At 39.6% G+C, this 7,630-nt stretch overlaps 1 long non-coding RNA gene across 1 annotated transcript; it reads right to left on the bottom strand.

The window, feature by feature from the left end:
* Window positions 1–5,102: 5,102 nt before the first annotated feature.
* On the bottom strand, window positions 5,103–7,622 carry LOC107310440 (uncharacterized). Its single transcript, XR_001553598.3, has 2 exons — window positions 7,380–7,622; window positions 5,103–5,255 (listed from the first exon to the last, which is right to left on the bottom strand). It is a non-coding gene; the product is annotated as an uncharacterized LOC107310440 (long non-coding RNA).
* Between the last annotated feature and the right edge of the window lie 8 nt (window positions 7,623–7,630).

Below are 7,630 nucleotides of genomic sequence, written 5' to 3'. Positions count from 1 at the left end.
CTTGTGTTTCTATGGTTCTTTATCGGTTCACTGTCATAGGGTGACACCTGTTTCAATTTTCACCTTTTAAAAGTCCTTGCAATAAATTTCAATTGATAAGGAAGTGTAGATGAGCATAAGGAGGATCTCAACAAGCTACTAACTTTGCCACGAGGGAAAGTTAATAGGTGAATGTAAATCTAATTACTCCAAAGTGGAAGAACACTCCGAAAGGCATCACTGAGTTGTTCAGACAATTTTGCCTGCTCAGCAGGATGGCTGGCTGGAGTGGTTACCCGAGGAGCCCGGGAGGTGGCAGCCGCAGCCTGGGGACTGCCGTGGGCTTTGCTGAATCCTTGTTCAGCCACTTCTCCAGAGAAAATAATATGCTCTGTGACAGAGCTGGGTTTTTGTTTCACATGCTGGGTGTTTGAAGCCAGACAGCTGGGGCAGCAGCTGAACAAGTCCAGTTGGTAGTAAATAGCTGTGATGGAATGGCAGAGGTGTGATGATCGATGCCAGAGTGCAAGCGTATGAAATTACCTGCTCCAGCTGCAAATTAGTGAACAGCAGGGTGTAATGGATCTGCCTGTAACAGTACACCTTATGAGGCCAAGTTCTTGCTGAGACTGGAACTCAGCACAAGCCAAGGCCGGGGTCTGCCATGTAACATAGCTGAAACTTCTTAGGCTCTGGCTGGTACTGCAATGAACCCTGCCACTTAGAGCATGCTTAATATGTCTCTATGCTGCTGAATAATTGTGGGTACTAGAAAGAAGAATATTCTTTCTTCCACTTAAAGGTCCATACACAGTGGACCTTTTGCAAAATGATTATTTGCAATGAACATGTTCTGTTTGATTTCAAAATCTCAGTGTTTGTTCTAAGCTCTTCATTGTAGGTCTAATTTACCCAGTGGCAACTGATAGAAGACAATGTTTCTTCACGTAATCCAGCATAACACATGCTGCTTAAGTGTCTATTTAACTGAATGGCAAGGATGTAAAATATCTTCCACATCCCTCCTTTTTTTGTTCTTTTGTTTTGTCCTTTCTTTTGTTTTTCCTGACATTCTTCAGTATTTTCCACATGCCTTCAGAAGTCTTTTCTTGATTAATGGTTGCAATGTACCTAGAACTTGCTCCAAAGCATCCACTGATTTCCTTCATTTTACGTCTCCAGCAATAAGAGAGAGCCAGACTTCATGTGTTCAAGTATCACACTGTGTAAGGCTTGTTGTCCAATTAATAAACGTTTGAGATTTCAGCTAGAACATGACAGTTCTCTAAACACATCAGCAACTTGCTTTAAGTGCTGTGTCATTCTCTTTCATAGGCAGTTCATTCTTGGCACACAATTAAGACTGAACACGTGGATTTTCACAAAATCGTGATGACCAATCTGGACTTGAAGGCTGAACAAATAATTATTTTGCATACTTCCAAATATAAATTGTAATGTTTTGCTCAGGCTGGCTTGGAATGTAGGAGCATTCAGAGAAAGAGAGAATTCTGGCTGACCAGTCACCCGTCAGCAGCTTGTCTGCATAGCACAGGCTGTGTTTGATATCAAAACTGAGAGCGGCACATTCTGCAGTGAGGTCTGTTCATCAGATCAGTGCAGCCTCTGTACACAAAGTAAAAGGCATGATTAACTACCTATACAGATCCAAAGAATAATGAAATGGACCGCTCAGATATCTTGATAAGTTTCTAAGAATGAGGTTAGGTTTGCATTACTATTGGACAGAAGTTTCTTGAGAAATAAATGTGTTTAATTGTTGGTTTCATTATCAGATGCACAGGGACACCTTTGTTTTGCCAGCTGCTGTCTGCACAATCTGTTCCTACTCATTTGGTTGAGGATTGAAAACAATTGGTAATATTCAAAATGCAACCAGAAAAACATTGTCCTGTTATTTTTCTTATTGTTTTGGGGGTAATGTTTTTGCACACTGAAAAATAAGATCACATGTGCTGCTTAAAGTCCCATACCTACAACATATTCAGACAGTTGTGTGTATGGTCTGATTTTTAGGTGGCCTTGTGTGAGGCCGGGACCTGGACTCAATGGTCCTCACAGATACCTTCCAACTCAGGATATTCCATGATTCTAGAAAACTTTTTCCCCCCAAATTTCTGTATGCCTAATATCATGAAATGTATCTGTTCCTTCAAAAAGTTTTTAGTAGACAGCACCCAGAAATAGACAGCTAAGAATGTGTCAGTTTAAGATTGATGGAAATTATCTCAGCTGTGGGTTTACACTACTTCTAGCTGACAGCCATATAGATAACTCTAGCAGCAGAATAGCTTAGTCTTCTTGCAGACAAGCTTGTAAGAAATAAAATCAGTTTGTATGTTGGCACTGAAATAATGGGTCAGATAAAAGCTAGAGTAAATTAGTATATCTCTGGCTGTTCACTGGACCAAATTCTATGTGACAGTAATTTGAATAGTCCTCCTGATGTCAATGGAAGACACTTTGAGAAAAGTTGGTTTATCCTCTCCTTTAGTCAGGCCCTAGGGGGACCGAAACAGTCTGAAAAAAAGTGAAGCACAGTGAAGTGAAATGTTTTTTAATTCTATATGTTTAATTTTGGTGAAAAAATACATTCAGGTGTAGTGATTGTGATATTTTATAGCTTGAGTTTTGACTTATTTTCTGATTGAATTTTCACTAGAGCAATGAAGGATGCCCAATGCTCTTACCTGCTGGCTTTCTTTGCAACTGAAATCAGAATTATGTTCTAGTTGGCCTCTTCTTTTATTTTTAGCTAATCAGTTTCTGAAAGAAACAGCTGTGGCTGCAGAGCCAAACTTGTAATGACTGGAGCCCAAAATGAGGAAAACTTCATCTGTTTCCTTATAAATAATTTATGCTTCACTACTTTAGTGTAATGAATAGGTTAATCAGCAGTCTGCTTGGAATGAGAGGATCTAGTTCTTTACATTTACCTTAAGATTAATCAAATGGTTTACTAACAGATCATTAAAAAACAAAACCAAAACAAACAAACAAAATCCCTAACTCTCTGAGAAATCCCTGATGATTTCTGTTTGTTAGTTACTAGCAGAGAGGTTATCCATTCTTTCAGTCATTGATCGAGTCAAGTATCAAGCTGCTGCTGATAAAATCTGCAGTTGGCGTGCCAGCTGGTAAGCACTGATGAGGGCAGAGCACCCTGTTCTGTTGGCTGGCTCTGTTCAAGCCTCTGTGTACAAATTCAGCTCTCTCTTTCTGGAAGAGCTGGTTTTGTTCAGTTACTCAAACTTTCTGGAAGTTCAGGAATGATCCCTGGAGCTGCCAGCAGCAGCTCAGTTTCTTTCAGCTGAAGAACAAAAAACAGATTATATATACACTCTGTCTTTGCACTTATTCTCCATTACAGAATACACTGAGGTATCCCCAAAATTTGAAAGTTTAGAGCAGTTCACTGACTTGTATAAATGTATTCCACCTTTTAACTCATCTGGCATGGAAAAGCTGAGCAGCACTTTAAACGTGATTTTTCAGCACTTTTGAGGATCAAACTTTTAATGAGGTTTACACAAAGAAATGCTACTTTTAGATAATTAGTTCTAAATATCCTCACATCTAGTTAACCTGTTTCAAAATTTCATCAAAGCGTTTTATTCTGAGATAAGTTTCTGCCCAAATCATGAATCAGACTTCTCGTATTTGAGTAGTTCAGATTAGATTTCAAAATACCTGTTGACATATTTTTTTTTCGCAAGAGGGTATTTCAGCAAATAGCCAATGGGTGGAAAGAGACCTATTCTCCCTCTGTTGAGTAAAGATCAGAAAGAATATCTATGTCTAGTTTTTATCTCTCAACATGATAAAGGTGGCTTTAAATGCTTCCTCACTGCCATGAAATAAAGAAGAAAACTTGATGAAAACTGTAATTTTTAACTGTATTTCCTAATTTCCTATCTTTAATTGCTGGCTCCTCACAGTCACATTCAGAACTGGTCGGTGTTTCACCACCACCATCACAACTTGGATCTAGATATCCCCACACAAATTTAATCAAGAGAGTAAAGTTTTTCTGAAGCTCATATTTATTATAGTCAGATTTTGGGAGCTCAACACTTTCAACAGCCATGTAGGCTTAGCACATAGGCACTCAGGTCAGAACGTGAGCTTTGGTTTCTGATCTATGAACACAGGTATTTTATGCTGCACTGGTTTATTTTAACATGAGAAAACTGAGGATTCATGAATATTTTAAGTCTTTGTTGTTTTTGCTTTTCCTGCTAAACTCTTTCCTCAGGCCTAGAATGATTCTTCTTGGAAAGGGTCAATTTAATCTGGTAGAAGGCACAAACAGCACTTTCATGAAGAAAAATCCACATCACCACAGGATGTAATTGTTCTGCATTACAATGGATCTATTCCAGCGTATACAAAGTTTAAACTTCTCTCTTCCTTACTATCATAGTAAAGAACATTTTCTTTCATTTCTTGTAAGTAGAAGAGAGACTCACAGACTCCCAGAGAAGCTGTGCATACTCCATCCCTAGAGGCATTCCAGGCCAGATGGATGGAGCCCTGGGCAGCCTGATTGATGAGAAGCAATCTTGCCTATGGCAGGGAAAGGGATTGGAATTAGATGATCTTTAAGGTCTCTTTCAACCCAAGACATTCTGCGATCCTATAATTCAATGATCTTACCAATAGGTAGAAATTCTAATACCAAATATTGAAGTATGAACAGCTTCATGATTAATATCCTTATTATTTGTAAAAGAGAAGAGATGGGTTGTTTACCTCCTTCCCAAACCTACAAAACACAAGTATTCTCTCACTTTAAATCTGCCTCATAGGAGAACGATCTTATTGACAGGCCACAGCATTTTCTGTTGAGACTCATGGGAGAAGCAGAAGTCCAGTACTAATTGAGAGAGCAAGAAGGAAGTCTGCCTGTCTGCTTAGCCCAGTGATTAGCTCACTTACCAAGCAGGGTGAAAACTGAGCTCTGTACCTACCTCCAGCGCTGATTTTGTGTACTAAACCATCATCAGTAAATTAAAAGAACACTCTAAGAAAGGAAGAGCTGATGTAATCAACAGAAGAAGAGCTCAAGGTCTTTTTTTCCAGCAAATTTTTAAGCATCAGGATAAAGATGCACATTCTTTATTCTTTAGATTCTTTACAGTGCCGGATAAATCAACCAACCTTTTTCAGTCTGAGGAATGTATTCTTTAAAGATGGGGCTTCTGCTTGCAGAAAGGTCCTGATGTCTGGAAAGGCTCCAGTTTGAAGATCAGTGCCTAGAAGAGAGATGCCAAAAGGAATCAAAAACTGGGAACACTCTCAGGGGAACAATTAAAACGTCCAATTCAGCAGAAAATCAAGCTTCTAACTGTTCTGAGCTCTCTGAGCTCAGGAATATTTGGGCAGCCATTGCAACTCTTTTTCCTCTCTTGTACACTGTTTCCAAACAAAAATTAACATTTTCATAGTTTTGACTATGATTTTATATATAACACATGCTTGTTAAAAGTTTGTTGAATTTTCCCAACACAGACTCTTGCCAAAATATTAATTCCTTCTATCCAGCCTTAATGGACATGAAGGAAGGAATTTAAGGTATGCTGGCAAAGGCAGTGAAGAGCACAGCCTGGAAGACCTCTGAAAGAAAAGAGGCTTTCATGATTACTTGCCTATGTACTGTGTAACTATCGCTTTTATAGACAGAATGAAACTATCGAATGTAAATATGAGTGTGAGAATCAGGAAGGCATATCCCTAATATGTACAAAATTAAAGGAAAACATTAATTTCAATAAATTTCTTTCCAAACTTTATGTTTACTGCAGAAGTACTACATTTGATGTGGCAATGAAATACATAACAGTCAAGATCTCTTTGGGAAGACTAAAGGAACCAAAGAAATTCTCTTAGTTAAAAACTTAGAGCTAAGGTTAATGACATTTTTTAACAGAGAAGTATTAATCCCTGAAAATATTTATTCTGGAAATGAGGTTATGTTTATATCTTTCTTGAGTTTGAAGTTGCATAATTACATTTTTACAAAGACAGTTATTTTTCATTCATGGACCAGTCAACAAAAATTAAGGCATTTTCTGGAGTTTTTCCCATGAGAGCAATAGGTCTGTTGTGCATTTATGAAGATAGTGTGGGTGAGACATTCTGGTAGTCTGATATTAAGTGTGGGTGTTAATATGCATATTTTAAAATGTTTCGTTCTCAGTGTAGCTTATTCCTTATTGAATATATAGACTGTCATGATCAAAAACTGAATAAATTCTCTAAGGAAATGCTGGCTGTCCACCCAATCTGACCTCTCACAGTGTGCCATGCTGCTGATTTTGCTTTTATGTGTAAATGCAAGTTATGATTGCTTTCCAATTTCTACTTCTTCATATAGAAAGCTATTCTGAAAGACATAAATCTTTGCTGATTAGATTGTTTTATGTATAAAAACAGTTTTGCATGTATTGAGTATCCTTTACTGAGTGCAGGCACAAGGGTGACAGGCCCCTGAGGGCACCAATGGGCCTCACCATCCTCATTAGGGCCTCCACCAGCCTCCTACCTATTGTCAGGTTCTTCTGTTGAAGCTGTTCCTCTCTGAGTATCAAAACTTAACATTTACTGGTGAAGGATGTGACTGAAAATAACTTCATTGTTTTACAAAGTGGTTTAAAATAGATTGCAGCGGACACTGAATCCCATGTTTCCCCAGTCCCCTGTGATGCACTGGGATACTGGGTCATTCTTCTTTGGCCTAGTCTTGATCTACACCATGCAAAAGAAGATCTGCAGATAAGCTTGAACAAAGTGCAGCAAAGGGTCACAAGTCTTATGTGAAGAGTGTCTGAAGAAACTGGGTTTGTTTACTCTGGAGAAAAGGAGGTTCAGGGAAGACTTTATCAATTTCTGTAATGACCATAATGGAGGCTATTGTGAGGGGGAGGTCAGCCTCTCTTCCCAGATAACAGTTAGGATGAGAGGGAATGTTGTACCAGGGGGGATTTAGATTATTTGGAAACATTTTATCTCAGAAAGAGAGGAGAGGTACAGGCTGCCCAGGGAGGTGGTGGAGTCACTGTCTCTGGAGATGTTCTAGAAACAAGGAGACGCGGCACTGAGGGACATGGGTTAATGGGCATGGTAGTGATGGGTTGATATTTGGACAAGATGATCTTGGAGGTCTTTTTCAACCTTCATGATTCTGTGATTTTGCGTTTTGAAATCTTACAGGTATTAGCAAGCAGGAAGGTAGGAAAGACATCCAGCAGAAAGAGGAACTGAGCTGATTTACCAAATGACCCAAAGACTGGAAGAGGTGCAGTGCTTCCTCTAACAAGTGCACTCTGCTTTACCGTTTCCTTGCTTTGCTGACATTTAAAGACGCTGTTATTTTGTACCTCGGTCTCCACAGAAACTGTATAGGAGCGGTGATCTGATTAGATGCCAACTAAATATCAATATCAAGCTCCCCAGGGGCAGAGCAGTGGCCGCGACACGAGGATCAGGGCGGACAGGCTGCTGGAATCACTATGCCAAAGAAAAACTTGGCACTTTCTCCCGCGGGGCCGCTGCGGAGCGGCCACGTCAACCCACCCAACGGAGCGAGCCGGGCGGCGCTGGTTGGCGGGGCGAGAGGAAGCGGCGTGGC

This window comes from Coturnix japonica, chromosome 2 (assembly GCF_054131305.1).
Source record: "Coturnix japonica strain WE chromosome 2, WE-NBRP24, whole genome shotgun sequence".
NCBI classification, from domain to species: Eukaryota; Metazoa; Chordata; class Aves; order Galliformes; family Phasianidae; genus Coturnix; species Coturnix japonica.
The sequence above is the reverse complement of the archived record's forward strand: the minus strand, read 5'-3'. Positions and strand labels throughout refer to the sequence as shown.